This window comes from Arvicanthis niloticus, chromosome 26 (assembly GCF_011762505.2).
Source record: "Arvicanthis niloticus isolate mArvNil1 chromosome 26, mArvNil1.pat.X, whole genome shotgun sequence".
Lineage (NCBI taxonomy): Eukaryota > Metazoa > Chordata > Mammalia > Rodentia > Muridae > Arvicanthis > Arvicanthis niloticus.
In genome coordinates, this window is record NC_133434.1 from 30,620,809 (window position 1) to 30,641,106 (window position 20,298).

At 47.0% G+C, this 20,298-nt stretch overlaps 1 protein-coding gene and 1 pseudogene across 4 annotated transcripts in view; both read left to right on the plus strand.

Annotated features, from left to right (window-relative positions):
• Thsd4 (thrombospondin type 1 domain containing 4) overlaps positions 1 to 20,298 on the plus strand; it is a 562,869-nt gene that overhangs the window by 224,066 nt on the left and 318,505 nt on the right. The gene's annotated exons all lie outside the window — the stretch shown is intronic.
• On the plus strand, positions 18,915 to 20,199 carry LOC143438897 (glyceraldehyde-3-phosphate dehydrogenase pseudogene; annotated as a pseudogene).

Below are 20,298 nucleotides of genomic sequence, written 5' to 3' on the forward strand. Positions count from 1 at the left end.
GGCCCAGCAGGCCTGTTGAGTGGAGTCCACCTCTTTTCTGGAGCCTGCCATTCTAGTGAGCAGCTGAGATATGAGCCGCTGTATATCATGCTGCATGTTTCCAGTTCCTGCCCGGGTATCTTTTACCAAGAGGTCAGTGGTAAAGGTTCCCTCATATCTGCAGGGAACCTCCCATGGAATGCGGATATGTAAAATATCCCCTCCATCGCCCAAATCAAAGTCTGAGCAGATGCTGGACAGGGTTTCCTACTCATAGCCGTCTCGTAGTGAAGGGAGTGAGGGCCAGTTGTTGAGATAGAATGTGGGAAGTCACATTTGAAGAGCTGGGGCCCCAGAAAGCAGGGCATGCAACAGATCTTCCTATTGAAAGGCCACTTTGGTGGGCAGTTTGGGCATTGTGATCCACTGGGGAGGGAAACGGGGATAAAGGAGTGGCTTCCGTACCCTGCCCTTCCTCCTCCAGCCTGTGTGAAGCCTGCACATGCTCTCTCTCCTCTTCCAGAGACACAAGCCTTAATCAGTTAAGTTATTTAGGACAATTGTTTTTTAACTTCCAGAGAATTATTGTGCGTGCATGGGTAGGAATTTGTGTTCACAGGTATGTGGGCGCATGTGCATGTTCACATGTGTGTGGCGCATGTGCGTGCATCTATGTGTAGAAGCCCATGGTCAACCTCACTTGTTTCTTAGGAGCCACCCACCTTGATTTTTGAAACAGGATTGCCCACTGGTATTGAGGGATGGTTGATGAGGCTAGATTAGCTGGTCAGGAAGCCTCCCTAGAACTAGGATTGTAAGAGTGTTCCACCATGCTCAGCCTTCTGCATGGTGCTAGGGTTCCGACACATAGGCATCCTTACAGAGTAAGTGCTTACAGACTGAGCTGTTGCCTCAACTCCAACCTTAAAAGCAAAGGTCAGTTCTTATGACTTTATTCTGAGTGACAAAGGTCTTTAGAAGTGGCATGAAAATACGTGTTAGATTACAAATGCCTTCTACCGAACACTTATAGTATCTTGTTAGATCCAAAGGTTCATTTCTATTTAAACATAAAGAAACAGCTGGGTGTTGTGCTGGACACCATTAGTTCTAGCACTGGGGAGATAGAGGCAGGTGTAGTTCTGTGAGTTCAGGGCTAGTCTGGTCTACATAATGAGTTCCAGGCCAGCTAGGGAATATACAATGAGACCCTGTCTCAAAACACAAAACAAGATCAAAAATTCAAATCCAAGTTATTAAAGGGCTAAAAATCCTCACTAGTAATGTATAACGCATAGAATTTTCTGCTTTATCATTTTGACCTTTAAGGAAAAAAGTAAGTGATCATTTGGGTACCACTGTTTGTCTCGAAACTGAAGGTCAGCAGTTTAAGCAGTTGGCATTGGCACTGGTCATAAACTTTATTCCATGTCTAGCACATCTTTCAAGTACCACTGGTACAAAGAACAATGTATTAGATATTCTTTTAATTTTAGAGCATGTTAGTGAGTAAGAGTGGTGTGTGTGTGTGTGTGTGTGTGTGTAAGTGTGTACAAGTACTTTGCTTTGGTGGTTTAAAATAATGGGGGAGTAAGAGTCCATGGTGGTCACTGGGGGCCTGGGCTAGGCAGAGGGAAGCTGTGTACGTGGATGTGGGTGGGTGGGTGGGTGGGTGTGGTCTTCAGCCACTTCCCTGTTTCCATGCCTAAAACCCACTAGTAAAGTGAAGTGACAATTTCTCAACCCAAGAGAGACTCCTGGGAGGTGGTAGGAGCTGCAGGTGCCATGCAAGAGGTAGACTCTGCAGGTGCCTGCCCCAGACTGGCCCAGAGAACAGATGGTTACATCAACCCAGGTGGATTCAGAGCAGAGCCAGATGTCATAACCTTGGGGAAAAGCTGCAGAGAGCAGTAAGCAGGGGAGTCTAACGCAGATGGAAGACCCTGTCTGAAGGTGGGCAGCAGTGTGCCTCCCCTGGAGAAAGTGTTCAGTGAGCCAGTCCTGTTTCACTGGAATCAACTGGTTATAGCAGTGAAACGCCATTCTAAGCTGAACCTGACTAAACTGGTCTGACCTGGTGGATCGCCAGGTGGTTTTCAGGCAGGGGTGGGTGAATGAGCTCTCACACTGGTAAACTATCCTGCTTGAGCAGTGTCCACTGCTTGTCCCTCTACTGAGCTGTGTGAGGCTTCCAGAAGCTGGGCTCTAAGAAAAAGTCCTCAGCCAGGCTGGCAGATGAGCCTGTGTGGGCACACACAGGCAAGGAAGGCTCCTGGCTACCCTAGACAGTCCTGATTAGAGGGTTGAGGTCCCAGGGTACATTCTGGGCTGGAGGATTGGGGAATGTTTTAGGATAGTGTGGGAAACAGGCAGAATGGTTGATTTGAAAGTCAAATGGACTCTACTCTGGACACTCATCCCCTAATAGGCAGCTAAAAACTGTAGACGTATTTCTGGATGTCTCCCTGCCTCAGTTTCTTTCCTGTATAAATTGATATTGGTAACTTCTTTAAAGGATTATGAGAATTAAACAGGAAAAAAAACCCTCTCTTTTAAATACCCTGGAGAAGGCAGCAGAGGGTCTTTCTTAATGGTACCTCCCTTTTTTATTCTGTTGTTAAGCTTTCTTATGCTCAAAAACTCCCTTTTCATATTTCTCAAAAAAACTAGATTTAAAGTTTGTTATAATTTTTTTTAGTTTATTATTATTTACATGTTTCTGTCTTATGCTTTGTGGGCATATATAGCTCTGCACCACTTGTGTACCTGGTGCCTAAGGAGGCCAAAAAAAAAAAAAAAAAAAAAAAAAAAAAAAAAAAAAAAAAAAAAAAAAAAAAAACCCAAACCAAAACCCAAGAAACAGACAAACAGGCATTGGGTCCCCAGGATCTGGAATTATTTATGGTTATGAGCTGCCATGTTGTGCTAGAAACCAAATCTTGATCTTCCACCAAAAAATGAGCCATCTCTCTAGCCCAACCCCTTTTAAAAGATTTATTTTAGTTTTGAAAATTTGTATTTGTCTCAGCACATAATGTAAATATTTGTCAGATACAATGTGGCACTTCGGTGTACACATGGTGTATAGTTATCAAATTAGCATATGTATCGTCCCTGTCATGAGAACATTTAGTATCCTGTCTTCTAGCTAATTTAGAACACACGATGCCCGACTGTAACTGTAGTCACCCCATTACTACTTTGCAGACCTTGAGCTTTGAGTCTTGAAGTTTCCCTAATTAGTTTTGTGACTAGAGCCAGATCCATAATCTTGGCTGTCCCTAAGGTGATAGTTCAGTTGTTCCTACTCTGTCCTTTCTGCTGGACTCTCCTCAAGAGCACAGGAGAACTGAGAAGTAAAGAGCCTGCTTCTGTGTTTCATAAGAAATGCTCTCTGGCCCTGGAGTTAGCCACCTTCGGATACAAGGGAGTTTTGAGTCCTCGGGTACACACTTGCGTGGAGCCTAGGCACTGGCCATGAGGTAATGCCCAGAGCATGTGGACTGTTGTAAATTAATACATGGGTCTGCTCTGTAGCAAGGTCCTTTCTGTTCTGATTTCTCCTTTTATGGTGTCTTTAGAGAAAGGCAGAGAGGCTTGGAGGCAATGACTAGGAATGCACAAACACAAGGGTCCATCCAGGACTTCAGAGTTTGGCTCTTGTTTTTGAGCTAGTTCTGTTGTCTCTGCTTGGCCCATCCGTGAACCAAGCTGAGGTGACTGGGAGGAAAAAGCTCCCCTAAGCAGCCCCTTATAGTGACAAAGACCTGGTGTGAGGTGAGAAGAATGAAAGGGACAAAGTGGAAAGGACTGTCCAACTCAAACCACCAGAGAGCCAGAACTGAAATCCAGAGGCTAAGAGGTTCAACGTTCTGGGGCTGTGTGTGAAGCTTTCCTGTCAAGTGGCATTAGGTCTATTTGGTTTCTGCTTCTAGGCCCTAGTCCATCACTGATGGAAGTCAGGGCAGAAAGTCAATCAGGAACTGAGGTGGAAAACATGGAGAAATAAATGCTTAGTTGCTCACTTATTCGCTTGTTTTCTCTCAGGCTCAGACTTAGCCAGGCATGCCTGCTTAGGGATAGGGCTGGGCCCTCAATCCATTATCCGTCAACATAGTCTCTTACAGACATGGCCACAGGACAGTCTGACCTGTGTCAAGCTGACAACAAACAACTAGACAGCACAACCAACCAGGAAACAAAAAAAGAAGAGGGCCTGGGTGGCCTGAGGACCTTGCAATGTCATCCCATGTAAAGGGTCCACCACCGCCTCCATGGGCCTTTGATGTAGCTTCAGATCCAGACTGTAGCAGGTTTAGTCCATGAAACAACCTCCCTCCCAGAGGTGGGCATGGTGAACACTACACGGCAATAAGCATGAGGCTTACAAGTGCTCTGGCTTAAGTAGGGTTGAGGTGGATGTGATTTCCCAGGCTTCATCTCAGCCTTTGGAGCCTCGCACTTTATCAACACATGTTTGCTGACATGCTGTGTATCGTGAGTCTCTCCACACTTAGCTATAAGGCTTGCGCCATGTGGGGCTGGATTCACTCCTGCTGTGATGGGCCTCTTATCCTTGCATAACAGACCAAGGTGCTGAGGCTCAGAGGGTATAAATGGCTTAAGATTTGAGCACGCGAAAGGCCACATGGGCAGAAGCCTGGGACAACTGCATGGGAATCTGAACCAGAGAGGCGACTGTGCTGTCCTCCTTGGAGTTGGGAGCTGTGAGCCTGTCAGATCAATCTCTGAGGGGTGGCCATATACTTGCTCTTAGAGAGACCTAGCCATGGTGGTCTCCCATTGCCCAGGCTAGCCTTAATGAGCTTCTGGAGACTTGGCATAGCTGCACCTAGGCATTCTTTTGTGATGGGGGTTGGTGTGTGTGTGTGTGTGTGGGGGGTCTTCCTACTCTGGTCTCCAGAGTGCATAGCTGGGTGTGGAGGGATGGCCTCACTGGTGTGTGAGCATAGGTAGGTGTGTAGGGATGGCCTCATTGGTGTGTGTTCATAGGTAGGTATGCAAGGATGACCTCACTGGTATGTGTGCATATGTGGATGTGTAGGGATAGCCTCACTGGTGTGTGAGCATAGGTGGGTGTGCAGGGATGGCCTCACTGGTTCACACCCTCCTTTTCTTTTCTCCTTTCCTGCCTCCTCCCTCTAACAATGTCCCTCGCTCCTCCTTCTCTCCCTACCCTCTGTCACCTGCCTTTCTTTCTGCCTCCTCCCTTCCTTCCCTCTCTCTTCCTTTATCTCTTCCCCCTTCTGTCCTCTTCACATTTCTTCTGTCCTTTTTGTTTATTTTCATACAGAAGAAATTTACTATATTTTTTTCTAGAATGTACAATCAGTATCCAGAATGCAGATCCTGTAGTTAAAACCTAAGAAGCAAGTAAGAGATCACTCCGAAGTGTTGCACTGATAATGAATGCATTGGCAATAAGAAAGCATGACTGCAGACGTCTTTCTGGTAGATGAGGGCGGGAGGGGAACGGGAGGGGAAGAGCAGAAAGAAACATGGGGGGGGGGAGAGGGTGGGTGAATTCATGTGGAAAAAATGGTACATCATTTGACTTGACAAAAATGCCTTTTAAAATATATATTTAAAGGCGTGTATGATTGATCTCAGTGGGTGAAGTGTTTCCCACGAAGGCCCGAGGACCTGAATTCAGATAAAGCTGGATGTGGTATCACATGTCTGTAATCCCAGCATTAACTACATTAAGGTGAGAGACAGAGGCAGGAAACATCCAGAGACTTGCCATCCAGCTAGCCTGGCCTATACAGCTTCTAACAATAAACTGTCTCAAACAAGGTGGAAGGTGAGGTACATGCATGCACACACACGTGAACCTATACACACTTTATTTACTAGAATCTACTGAATTCTATTTTCCTTCCGAAGTTTAAAAATAACATAACTGGTTAGGTTTCAGATATCCTTTGGGTGTCGGGAAGGGCTGTTGTGGGAAGCAGGAGGCCCTCCTGGTACACATGATGAGGGATTTTGCTCAGCTCCGACCTGTGGTTCTGCCAGATACCTGGCAACCCTGTACTGAGGAGTCTGAAATGCAAGAAGCAGCAACAGAAGTCAGTTTTGCTGCATGTGGACCCTTCTCTAACCTCCACCCCCAAGATAGATCGGTGGGGCCAGACTCTCCAGGGGCTGCAGAAAGGGTTTCATCTCTCATATATTTATTCCTGTTAGATGTTCTGAGAAGCCTGGCAGCCCTAAGCAGTTCCTGAAGGTACCTCCTCATTGGATAATGGGGAGCTGGCCCGGAGGAAAGCAGCTATTGGCCTTAGATGCCCCATTTTTCCTGGTGAACTCTTTGACCTACTATTTCTATGTGCCTCTGTATCCAAATATCTTCGGCTGTTGTTAGTATTGAACTTCAGCAGATATTTAAGGCCTGCATTTTGTCTGCCCTCTGCCTTCTCTGTGTGGTTCTGTATACATAAGGAAAGCCTAGAGAGAAGTGGCCGTCACCAAACCAGAGACCTTTGTGCCTGCTGGCCTCATAGTGCCTCAACTGGGAGACAAAAAAAAAAATTTTCTATCTTGACAAACTGAGTTTCAGAATGACTGCCTTACCCCATCTGCTAATTGCTCTAATCTACCCCCACCTCATCGGCTTAAAGCAACACGACTGCTTTCTTCAATATTCCATGGAGCAGAAACGTATGATCAAAGTATCAGGAAGGAGGGCTGGTAACTTCTTGAAGTTCTCAGGACGGTTTCTTTTCTTGCCTCCTGGTATCTGGAAGCCCCAGACATCCTCGGCTTTCTGGGGCTGCTAGAAGCACCCTTGCACCCTGTGACTCCATCTTCTGTGGCCTCTAAGATCTTCTCTGTGTGTCTTTGTGATTCAAATCCCACCCCACCCCATTCTGCCCCTACCTTCTCTTTTAAGGATGCATATCACTAAGTATAATATAGGGCTACCTTAAGTCCAGCATGACATCATGTAGATCCTTAACCTCACTATGCCTGCAAAGATGTCAGTAGGCATCATTTCATACGCCCTAGGCTTATGACAGGGGCCTATCTGAGGGTTAGGAACACCATTCAACACACCACATTGACAACCTCTTGGAAATGTTTGTGCCACTTCACCAGGCCTGCAGGCAGGATGCTGGCTGGATTCCTGATCCTAAAACCTTACTCACATTCATTTTGTGTCCTCTTTGACACCTAGTTCCCTGTTATAAGTCTTTCTTTAATTGTATCTTGCAATAGAGGCTAATTTAGATATAATAGCCAACTGAGTGAAAGTTTCCCTGGGTTCAAGTATGGGCACTGTACTAGCTGGGTTTGTGTGTCCACTTGACCCAAGCTGGAGTTGTCACAGAGAAAGGAGCCTCCCTTGAGGAAATGCTGCCATGAGATCCAGCTGTAAGGCATTGTCTCAATTAGTAACCAACAGGGAGGGCCCAGCCCATTGTGGGTGATGCCATCCCTGACTGGTGGTCCTGGGTTTTATACGAAAGCAAGCTGAGCAAGCCTGGGGAAGCAAGCCAGTAAGCAGCACCCCTCCATGGCTTCTGTATCCACTACTGCCTCCAAGTTTCTACCCTGTATGAGTTCCTTTCCTGACTTCCTTTGGTGATGAACAACAATGTGGAAGTGTAAGCTGAATAAGCCCTTTCCTCCCCATTTTCTTTTTCTTGTTCCTGATGTTTTGTGCAGGAATAGAAGCCCTGACTAAGACAGGCACCATGTTGAATTTCCTATAAACAAGGAAACATTTCACAATGTAGCCATAAAGTGCCCATGAAACTCAGAAGTTAATATTGGTACATTCCTCCAAGCTCAGCTCAAACCTCACTGTTTTTTTTTTTTTTTAATTCTGTCTTTTGTTTATTTCAGTGTAGGCAAGTGGGCTTCTTTTGTGCTCAACAGGTAATGAATGGTCACTGTCATCATTTACTTTGAGATAGCACTCAACCTGTATTTGGGCATAGAGATTCCAGTTCATCCCAGATCCAGTGTCTTTCCTGATATTCCTTCATCCTTTCATCTTTCTCAGAAGACTTCCTTTCTTGCTGGAGTGATTAGATGTTGCGAGTTTACATTGTATTTTACCTGCCTAGAACTAGTCATTTTTCCAAGGAGACTGTCTTAGTTTGAGTTTCATTGCTGGGGAGAGTCTATGACCATGGCAACTCTTACAATGGAAAACATTTCATTGGTGCTGGCTTACAGCGCCAGAGGTTTTTTTTTTTTTTTTTTTTTTTCCATTATCATCATGGCTGGAAGCATGCGGCATACAGGCTGTCCTGGAGCTGAAGACTGAGCCAGGAGTTCTACATCTTAATCTGAAGGCAGCCAGGAGACTGGATGCGTTTCATACTTGGCATAGCTTGAGTGTTTAAGACCTCAAAGCCCCTCCTCCATGGTGACACACCTCCTCCAATAAGGTACCTCTTAATGGTGCCACTCCCTATGACCAACATTCAACACATGAATCTATGGGGTGGGTGGGCAAACCTATTCAAACCACCACAGAAACCTTATTGGTTTTAGTGAAGAATGGGACTTTGAAACCAAGTTCTGAACAGTAGATGTGCCTATGGCTATTGGGGTATTGCTGCCCCCAGGATTTGTATGATAGAGTCTCCCCCACTTTCGCTCTCTCTCTCTGTACATAATTACATCCTATCTTATATATCATCTATATATATTTAAAATCGTGAACTCTAATAGTGTAAGGCTCTTCTTAATTTTAGCTCCTTTTATCAATCTATGTGGTAGTTACATGCATGTGTGCACATGTGTGTGTGTGCGTGCTTCTGTGAGCACAAATGAAGGCCAGATCTTGATGTCAGAATGTCTTCCTCATTTGTTTCTCCACCTTATGCCGCTCACTCTTTGAGCTGGCTAGGTTGGCCATTGGATCCTTGGCATTTGTCTCTACCCTCAGCACTATGGTTATAGACTTGTGTCAGCATGTCTGGCTTTTGACAGGAGTGCTCGGCATCTGGACTCAGGGCCTCATGTCCCTGAAGCGGGCACTCTACCCACTGAGCCATCTCCCTTGGCCCTCCTTTTATCTTTGATAAGTTTACCTATTTGCTCAGTCACCCTGAATATTCCCCCACACCCTTCCCTGGATAGGAATGCTTTCTTATTGCCAGGTCTGCCTCCCGTGTGAACGTCGTCTTATTCCCCTGGGGATCTGGCAGTCTCCTTGTTTGGCTCTCTAAATATATTTAAAGGCAAAGGGCTTAACTTTACTGAGATCTCCATTTACAACATGTAGTATCTCTTCAAGGCTTTCTGGGTTATTTGGCCAGCATTTTTAGTCTCTTGTCATTATCTTTCCTTTAATGGAGACTGTCCTGGTTCTCCTGAGCCTAAGATAGGTGCAGGGGCTGCCATGGTGTTTTTACATACCCATGTTGCCTATAGTTTAGTAGATAATCAGTAGCCATGAACAGTTTTTAAGTTTAAGCTAATTAAATTAAACATGGACTTGGTATTTAGCTCAGTTGATAGAGCCCTTGCCTAGCATCCATAAAGCCCTGGGTTCAGTCTAGTAGTGGGTGGTGCTGGAGAGATGGCTCAGTGGTTAAGAGCACTGACTGCTCTTCCAGAGGTCCTGAGTTCAATTCCCAGCAACCACATGGTGGCTCACAATCATCTGTAATGGAATCCAGTGCCCTCTTCCGGTGTGTCTGAAGACAGTGACAGTGTACTCACGTACATGAAATAAATAAATATTTCTTTAAAAAAAAAACACATACACAAGGGAGAAGCTCACAGTTCCAGGTTACAGTCATCACTAAAGGGAGTCAGGGAGTCCGAAACTTGAAGCAGCGAGTCTTATTACATCCACAGTCAAGAGCACAGAGCACTGGGCTCTCTTCCCTCCATTCAGCTCAGGGCCCAGTCCATGAAATGGTGCTGCCCACGGTCAGGGGGAGTCTTCCCCAACTAAGAAAATCCCTCCCAGACACGCCCATAGTCCAGCCTGATGAAGACAACCCCTCATCGAGATCTTCCCAATGGAGGCTGACAACAAAAGCACCAAGCTTGCGAAGCTCAAATTCAGGTTGCCTTTTCAGTCCCCTGGCACCCAGCCCTCGGCATTTGACTTCCTCCTTGACATCTCCATGGCCAGGTTGGACTGAAAACAACATGGAGGCCTCCTAGTACATGAAGTCTTTTTCAAACTTCCCTCTATGGGAGCATCATTAAGATACTTATTCTTGGGCAGCAGTGCGAGAAGGCTCAGCAGGTAAGAGCACTTGCTGCTGAGCCTGCTGACTGGGGTTCGATCCCTGGGCCCCACATGATGGAAGGAGAGAACACACACACACACACACACACACACACACACACACACACACACCATAAATAAAATGAGAGAGAGAGAGAGAGAGAGAGAGAGAGAGAGAGAGAGAGAGAGAGGAGGGACAGAGGGAAGGATGGAGGGAGTGTGGGAGGGAAGGAGGGAAAGAAGGAGGGAGGGAGGGAAGGAGGGAGGGAGGGAGGGAGGAAAAGAGAGGTGAACATGAGCATCTATCCAGTATGTCTGGGTAGTTCTGAGACTGAGAGTTATGATGAGCTGCTGTTTCTCTGCCCCAGGACCACACCAGCAGGTCCTGGATATCTGAGCGTGGGATCCATGTGGGTTTGGACTAGGGTAGGCAGTCTTACTCTTAGAGGCCACAGGGGCTTTGTAACTACAGTGGAGAGTCAAGTATTGGCCAACGTGTAGCTGATCCTGGGAAGAGGAGGTGGGGAGCAGCAAGGCCTAGGGTATGGTCCACTTCTCCTTCTCCAGGAGTGCAGGGTTCTGGTCCATTAATTTTAACGTAATGCAAATCGGTTTATGGAAGTGCTGACATGCTGCTCTTTAAAAAAAAAAAAAAAGGAAAACCGTGGTAGCATGGTAATTAAACCTCCATCTATATTTTATTCTAGCACATTTACAGCGACTGCTTGCCCAGTGGTGTGATAGAACTCCAGTCCTATAATTATAGAAACTGCAGAGTTTAAAACAGGGTGGGTAGTGAGGCCAAAAAATAAGGCGTGGTACGGTAACTTAAGCTTCATTATTTTAAGCAAAATCTAGTTTTAGCCCTGACTTTAACAAGAATGTAGTCACTAGAAACACCCTGGAGTCCTGCTGTCCAGTAGATGAAGGGAAGGGGTGTTGGCGTCTGCCTGTTTCTTTTTTGATGTCTTTTCTTTGAAGTGTATGTTGTCGGTGAGGAGCCAGCCACCCTAGAACCTAGAGAGTTGTTCCTATATGGACTAGGAATAAGCTGGGACTCCAAAGGCCTGAGTTCTGGACCCGGGGCTGCCAGGGACTGCCAGATTGCCTCTGACACATTGAGAGTCCCATGATAGAATTTCTAAAATGAGCATACGTTTGTGTGTTTGCTTTGGCGACAGACTTGTATGTGTGTCAGGCTAACATGAAGCTCATGGTGTAGCTGAGGATGACCTAGAACTTCTGATCCTCTTGCCTCTACCTCCCTAGTGCTGGGACTTTGGGTGTGTGCCACTGCTCCCAACTGAAGAAGTTCTAGGGATTAATCGCAAAGTCACGTGACTGCCAGGCAAGCACTCAGTCCACTGTGCCATATCCTTGCCCCTAAAGCAATGCCACCAAGTTGTTCCTTTCTGCCCTTTGTTCTTCAGGGCAACCACTTCCAGCATCTGCCCAATATAGTCCCCTTGAGAGAAAACTTGGAAGCTGGATTTCTTTAACTTTTGAGAAACTTAGCTAGACAGAAGAACATCTAGCAATCCTGAGATATCTTTGGAAGTTTAGAGGCAAGGCACAGAAGAGAGTAAGGAAGCAGGAGAAACGGAAAATCCAGAGTTGATGATGAGGGTGTACCACTCCTAAATATTGGGTGAGGGCCTTCACATAAATGCATTGTAGGCAAAGTGCACGGCCAAGTTCCTATATTTATACATTAAGCCTGTTGCTAGTTCTTCTAAGAAACACCATAGCGGGGAGTGGTGGCTTTATTGCCTTTGAGATGATGTGATGTGTGAGGCCACTCAGGTCCCTGTGTTCAAAGAGCACCATCAGGCAAGCCTGTCGACACATTGTGCTTGGAACAGCTTCGCTCTGAGTGCTAGCTGGGGTACCAATGACCTCTGTTTGGAAAATGCTTTCCCAGACCAGCTGAGCTCCCAGAGGATCAGTGAGTTACTGTGGAAATGCCCTGGGGAGTAGGAGCAGTCTGTTCCTACTGTCAGCAGACAGCCTTGCACCCCAGCTCAGCACTGCATGGTAAAGCCATCACAGAATGGGACTACTGCAGGGTTCAAGGGAGCATCTGGCCCAGCCTGACTGTTGTGGAGTAAACAAAAGGGCTCGAACTCTGCTAGTGAGAGGCAGGGTGCTCTGATGCCAGTGCTGAGTGGAGCTGTCTACATCCCCCACCACAGCACACTGTTTTATTGCTTTATTATGAACAAAGAGGAAAGAGAAGGCCAGGGGCAGGGAAGGGGGAGGGGGGGGGGAAGAACCAGAGGAAGAAGGAGACAGAGGAAGAGCTGGAAGAGATGAGGAAGGAGGGAGGAGGAGTTGGTAGTGGCAAATCCCTTCTTGGGGAGAAGCATCTATAAAGGAAGCATCCATGTGTAGCAAGCATTCTTAAACTGTGCTGCTTCTGTGGACCGGCTTCGTCCTCTCTGTACCGACCTTGCTGTCTGCTCTTGGGTTTCACACAGCTTTCAGTATTACTGATTCTGTCAGCCACCTGCTCTAATTTCCTCTCTGGGAACTAAGGAAGCCTTTTTTCTTTTTCTTCCCATTTCCGTGTGTGTGTGTGCGTGTGTGCATGCGTGCATGCGCACATGCACACATCTGTAGTCCACGCGTGTGTGAAAGCTAAGGTGAATGATAGAAGTCATCCTCTGTAGAGGGATCCCTGCAGGCATGGCCACTGTGGGAAATCAAACCAAAGAGAACAGACTGGACCAAAACTTCCGAAGTTTGCTTTAATTTTTTTTACACATTTAAACATAGAACTTTGGTTTAAAAAAAAAAAGAAAGAAAGAAAAGAAAAGAAAAGAAAAGAAAAAGAAAGTCTCCGTGTGACAGTTCTCATGCAATGCTTCAGGGCTAGCTACATTAAAATCTCCTTACAAGGTAGTAAAGCATATGTGACCTTTACAATAAGAATGAATTCTATTGACTGATGAACAGAGCTCAGGGCTAGGGCCTAGAGAGGAAGAATTTGTAATAATGTAATCCGCACAAGGATGGAGTCTGTTGATGGAGGACGCAAGGCACACGTTCTGTTCACTGAGAGACAAAGCCCAGGATTACAGCCTAAGGACTCAGATGGAGGCTGGCTTCGAACAAATAAATAGATCATGAAGTTGTCTGACCACGGCACTCCAGGTAGTCAGGCATATTCCTTCCTCCGACGCTTACTCAAAGCCATGCTTCCTACAATTCTGCACTGTCCTTCCATCTTCTTTAGCAAAGCCGAGTCTTGCGGTCAAATCCAGAGCCTGTCAATATGGCTAGCCTTGCTAGGCAGCTTGTTTAGAGAATACCAGGTCTCCGCCTTCTGGGGCTGGGATTATAGGCATGTAGTTATTCCCCAGTCATCATTTACAAGGTTTCTGGGGACCCGAACTCTGCTCCTGACACTTGTACAACAAGACATCCCTGCACACCCGGGGAAGCCTTTTCTAACCCCTGAAAGCTGTTGAAACATTCCTCACCCATCTGCCTTTGTGTCACTTTCCATGTGGACCTGTACAATGTGGGCCACAGCTACTCCCAGGTTCTCAGGGACACCTGCCTCAGAGACTGGAGATGGGGAGATGGAGTGCCCTGGCCACTTTCTCCGTGCTCACTTTCTCCGTGGCCAGGTTGGACGGAAAATGGCATGAGAACCTTCCGGTGCATCTCTTTGCTTTTTGTCTCCCGTCTCCCACTCTGAACCTCAGAGCCGTCAGAATCCAGAAATCAATCACCAAATGCTCCAGACTTGTTTATTCTGATCTCCATTAAGGAAGTTCATGTCTTCCTGGCATCTGACTTTCCACCCACAGCCTGCATGCCCGGGTTCTTTGGTTACACTTCTTACACATTCAGCCCTGTGAAGCATCATGACAACTCTGTTCTCCACACTTCATTCTTCTTCCTTTCCCCCAAGAGGCCTTGCAATGAAGCAAGAGAAGAGGTTTCCACATGCCTTTTTGCTTGGCAGAGTTGAGGTTTGAACAGAGTGGATGCTTTCCTGTCTTCTTCATCTGTTTAGCATCCTTTTCCAACCAGGAGCAAGTCGAACGTCCATTTGGAAAGAATGAAGCCTCCAGGCCTGCCTGCTGTCTCTCATTCTGTTACATGCACTTCTCAGCCAGGTTGAGGTTTGATGGTTGGTGCGCAAGGTAAAGTTCCGTCTGCAAACACATGGCTTGAGCTTATCCCAACTCCTACTGGTTGCCAGCCATTCCCTCCGACAAAGGAGACCTGTTTCTTTTCCTTAGCAACACGTTTATATGGAGGTGAATTATAGAATCTTTCTCACTCTTCCAGCCACAACGCTGAGTAGCAACATTTACTCTGTATACTCGATCCCTTACAGACACAGTTGAAGGGTCTGGGTCTTCAGAAGCCAGGAAAAATGGAACACGGCTGGCAGGAGGGTGCGGTTGGGGGTGGGGGAGGCTTGCTAAGCCCTTCCAGACACCCTGGGATTTTCTGGTATAGTTGAGGTCCTTTCCAGTGGTGTTTATTGATATTCTGTGTGGTCTGTTAGGGATCCATGGGTCCTCTCTTAAGAGCTCAGAGATGCCAGGGAACAGAAGTGAACCAATGTTCTGTGTGCTGTGATTGACGTTCAGCCACTGCACTCATGAGAGCCTTTATGAAAAGTGATGACTTCCAACCAAACTTCTGAGACGGTGCATAGGAAAACGTATTAGCATGTAAGCTATGCCTTTTAAAAGTTAGTTTTTATTTTATATGTATGGGTATATGTTCCACATATGTGCCTGGTGCCCAAGAGGCCAGAAGAGGGCATCAGATCCCCTAGAACTCGAGTTATAAGCACTTGTGAGCTTGGGTGCTAGGAATCTAACTCGGGGCCTCTGCTAAACTCTGTGCCGCCTCTCCAGCCCTTAAGCTGGGTCTTGATGGAATTTTCCATTTGGACACATTTATGGAAAGGCATTTTACAAGAAAATAGCAGTGTGAGTAATAGCTCAGAAGGCCCATAACTCTAAGAAAAGATGCTTCTTCTGAGAGGCTTATCTAGAGGTTGGACAGGTAAGAGGCAGGTCCAGGAGACGAGGGAAAACTAAGGCAGCTTTCCAAGGGCCTTGCAAGCGATAGTGTACATTTATTCAACTCCTCACAGCCCTAGGCTTCATTTAGTAATCATTGTGTCCAGTGACCCTCTTAGTGTGTGTGTGTGTGTGTGTGTGTGTGTGTGTGTGTGTGTGTGTGTGCAGAGGTGTATGTGTGTCATGAGAAGACAACTTCCCCGTTGTTTCTTAGCTTTTACCTTGTTGAGACCGAATGTCTCTTGGTTAATTCAGCCAAAGCACTGTGTTCTCTAGGCTAGCTGCCCCAGGAGCCTCTGGCTGATTTTCCCGTCTCTGCCACCCGTCTCACCATAGGGTTGCTGGCCACCACGTTTGGCCTTTTATGTGGGTTCCAGGGACAGAATTGAAGCCTCCAGTCTTTAGTGGCAAGTAATTTTACCCGCTGCTCCAACTCAACCACTTCTCACAGCCATTCCTGTGCAGGAGCAGTGTTGCTGTTTTCTTGCTGGGACGACTCCCACTGGGTGAGTGGGAGAAGAGGGAATCAGATCCTCGTGTTGCTGCAGTGTCTATGGTCGGTCTAAGCTAAGGTGAAACTGACAGTGAATGAGATCTGGTGATAAAAGTTGGATGCACTATTTCACTTTCTTTCAATTTCTTTTTGAGACAAATTCTTCTGTAGTCCTTGATACCTATTTATGGTTTAAGTTAGGTTCTTAGCATATTTCCAGCCTGCTAGAGCAGAATATATCCCCCCTTGAGTTTCTGATTCTCCTTGCACTCCCTCTCAAGTGCTGGGGTTATAGGCCTGTACCACCATGCCCCGTTTAGTTTGTGCTGAGGATAAGACACAGATCCTCGGGCATGCCTAACAAGCACTCTACTGGCTGACTTAGCACTTTTACTATTCAGTGCTATAGATTGTACCTAGGACCTTGTGCACTTTGGCCAAGTACTTGACCACTTAGCCAAATTCCCAGCTCTTCATCAGAACGTTGAACCTGCTCATAAAACAGCCCATAATACAGTGTTTCTATCTTGCTTACTGGAGCAGGTCAGAGAAGATGAAAAAGAACACTCACAGGTTGGTTTTCTGTAAAGTAGTTCAAAGGGGTTTACAGGCTGGAGATCTTAAAACCGAGGCCCCTGGCACAGAGTCACTGACAAGCTTCCTGGGGACCGGAGACAGCTGAAGAAGGCCGGTGCTTTCATGCCAGCTTAGAGGGTGTGTTAGCCTCTAGAGTAACAAGAGCCTCTGGTCTGGCGCCAGGCTCATAAACTCTCACCTTCTTTGCATAGAGGAGCAAATGAAGCTGAAATCGAACGCTGCCTCTGCCATTTGCTGCTTGTGTGACCTTTGACCTGTATAGTTCTACACTTAGAAAGTAAGAGGGAGACAGGTAAGGGGGCAGGGTCCATCATCTGTAATTAAAGAGAGGGGCTGAGATCCCCAGGTGTGGAGGAGCAAAGAAACTGAGGCTAGTATTCAAGGAAATGTCTGAAAGGGGGGGGGGGGGAGTCAAGGAAACTGAGGAGAAGCCATGGATCCCTGAGGGAACCTGAGGGAAAGGGTCCAGGACTAAGGGAGGAGGGTACCAAGAAGGGAACTGGCAGACAGGCCTCAGACTGAGCCAGTTAGGTAATGGTGGAGAGTCAGCTTGGGTTTGTCATCCAGACGCTAGGGAATAGCTCTCCGAATGGAGACTCAGGAAGTATTAGAGGAACTAAGCACTCTAAACAAGTCTACTGGCAACTCAGAGTGTGTCAGGCAAAGCCATAGATGTCATGGAGCTTGTCTCGTGGATCTTACCACTAGCTACTTGGGCCCTACTATCTCTTCTACCCATCCCTTTCCTGCGGGCACTCGCTCATAATTACAGAATAAATCAACTAAGCAACTTGTGGGCCCACGGTGTGGTCTTGAGCCGCTGCATGACTTATCCATGTTTAAGAAATAGAGTCCACATCACCTTTACAGGTCTCCAGTGTAAAATAAATTCCACATCACTCCCCAGGCGTTGATAAGTCTTTCTATTTACATCTCGGACTGGTTGTTCCTCCAGAGCTCCCCCTTAAGCGATGTCTCCCCCTTAAGCTTCACAGTCCTCTTGTTGGTTCTCGATTTGTGGTTGGTCCAGCCTGCCTTGATCCTGTTGCCTCAGCCTCCTGGGTGCTGGGATTCTGGACTTGAGACATCAAGCCAGCCTTGCATTCCTCACGTCTAGATGTTACCTGTGATCCTTTTTGAAAAGTAGGTAAATCTGGGCCTAGAAACGATGACACCTCTTTCTTCCCCTGTTGTTTTAACATGGAAACATGTACAAAATATTCTAAAATCAAACAAACAAACAAACACAAAATAAATGTACTATTTGCTGAATGCCACCCATGAACCAGACCCTGGGTTAGATTCTTTTAGATCCATGATCTTTCTAAGGTCAGAGCCTTCTTTCTGAAGGCTTCCATGAATTGCAGATTAAAACATATTCTCAGTAAGGTCTGTGTGGTACAGATTGTCTGTGATAAAAAACTGATATCACAGGCTTACTGCAGGTGAGTGTTAATCCCAACCTCCTGAACTCTCCTTTGTTTGCCTTTGGCTCCCAAATCTGATAACTTTGTGAGAAAGTCACCAATGTGCTGTAGTCTCAGACTCGGGCACCTCCTTCCTTCACTGGGATGTCATCAGCATGGTCTGCCCAGAAGCATGTGTTTCTTTACACCACCTTTGACCAGCTGGCTGGGTGAGAGCTGATAGGCTTGCTCTTCTGTGAATAGTTAAGCATATTGACAGGTGGAACTCCCCAAGGGCCAGCTTCTCCGGAGGGCGTGGGTTGCAACAGCCAAGAGCTGTGGGGGCGGCTGCCAGGTTTAGGCATCGGGGAGTCTGAGCAGAGTCCCCACACCCTTGCCCCTGCTTTCTCTTTCTTTCCAGCCTGCAGTTTCAATAAGGGCGGGGGCTGGATTAAGTGTCTTGGCAGACGCCAGCAACCTTTCTGGCAGAGAGGGGACTGCACATCAGGATCACATTCCAGATGTGGGGATGCAGATTTGGGAAGGATAAAGGAAAGAGAGTGAGAAAATTCAATGTGGCGAGAAATGGATTTTCCCTTTCTGCTAGCTGAAAACAATTGAGTTGGGTTATTTTGCAAAATAATCTCTTTTGAGGCCTGTTCCTCAACACACTACTAACTGCCTTATTGATTTGATTCCTGTTGGCCCGGGGTTGTGATTGCTACAGAACACTTCCATCTCGAGTAAGGTTTTAAGAGGTAGCTTTGCTGAAGATGGTGGACTTGGTTGACTGAGGATATCGAAGCCAGAGGCCAAGGCTCTTTGGGTAAGGGCAGCTGGGTATTCTTTCTCCAGTTTGCCCTGCCTGGACACTCTCTTTCCTATAAACAGTGCACACTACACTGTCTTCCCAGCCTGCCCTGTTCTGGGCTTTGAAAGGGTTAGTCGAAATTCTTAAGGCCCTTGCAGGTGCTGGTCTTGCCTTATGCTGTGATAGCCTCTGTTCCTGCCCTTCGCATCTGGGCCTTCATCCTCCCCCCGGCCTCTGTTCTTGGAGGTTTAACAGAGTTCCTGTGTCAGGTTTGCTCTTACAGTGAGGCATCTTTATTAACATCTTTATTAACCATCCAGGGAATATTCAGCAATTATAACTCACCGTACTGTAAGTGCGGAATATGCTAAGACAGGCCTTGTCACCTCGTGGTCAACAGAAATCCCACTGGAGGATGGGGGAGCTGGCTGAGCTGGTATAGTGCTTGCTGTGTTATCATGAGGACTTAAATATGATCCCCAGCATCCATATGAAAAAGGAGGGCATAGTGAGCTCTCTGCTCCTCCCTATTAAAGAGACAGCTGCATCTTCTTGTGCAGAGCCAGCCTCGTCCCGTAGACAAAATGGCGAACGGTGTGAATGACTTTAGCCATATTAGGCGCCTGGTTACCGGGGCTGCCTTCAGCTCTGCATCTGGCAAAGTGGAGATTGTTGCCATCAACGACCCCTTCATTGACCTCAACTACATGGTCTACATGTTCCAGTATGACTCCACCCATGGCAAATTGAATGGCACAGTCAAGGCTGAGAATGGGAAGCTTGTTATCAATGGGAAGCCCATCACCGTCTTCCAAGAGCGAGATCCTGCTAAGATCAAATGGGGCGATGCTGGTGCTGAGTATGTTGTGGAGTCCACTGGTGTCTTCACCACCATGGAGAAGGCCAGGGCCCACTTGAAGGGTGGGGCCAAAAGGGTCATTGTCTCCAACCCTTCTGCTGATGCCCCCATGTTTGTAATGGGTGTGAACCACAAGAAATACGATAACTCACTCAAGATTGTCAGCAATGCATCCTGCACCACCAGCTGCTTAGCCCCCCTGACCAAGGTCATCCATTGCAACTTTGGCATCGTGGAAGGGCTCATGACCACAGTCCATGCCATCACTGTCACTCAGAAGACTGTGGATGGCCCCTCTAGAAAGCTGTGGCATGATGGCTGTGGGATTGCCCAGAACATCATCCCTGCATCCACTGGTGCTACCAAGGCTGTGGGCAAGGTCATCCCAGAGCTGAATGAGAAGCTCACTGGCATGGCCTTTCACATTCCTACCCCCAATGTATGCATTGTGCATCTGACATGCTGCCTGGAGAAACCTGCCAAGTATGATGACATCAAGAAGGTGGTGAAGCAGGCATCTGAGGTCCCACTGAAGGGTATCCTGGGCTACACTGAGGACCAGTTTGTCTCCTGTGACTTCAACAGCAACTCCCACTCTTCCATCTTTGATGCTGGGGCTGTCATTGCTCTCAATGACGACTTTGTAAAGCTCATTTCCTGGTATGACAGTGAATACGGCTACAGCAACAGGGTCGTGGACCTCATGGCCTACATGGCCTCCAAGGAGTAAGAAACCCTGGACCATCCACCCCAGCGAGGACACTGAGAGCAAGAGAGAGGCCCTCGGTTGCTGAGGAGTCCCTGTCCCCAACACTGAGCATCTCCTCACAATTTCCATCCCCCAGGACAACAGGAGGGGCATGGGAAGCCCTCCCTA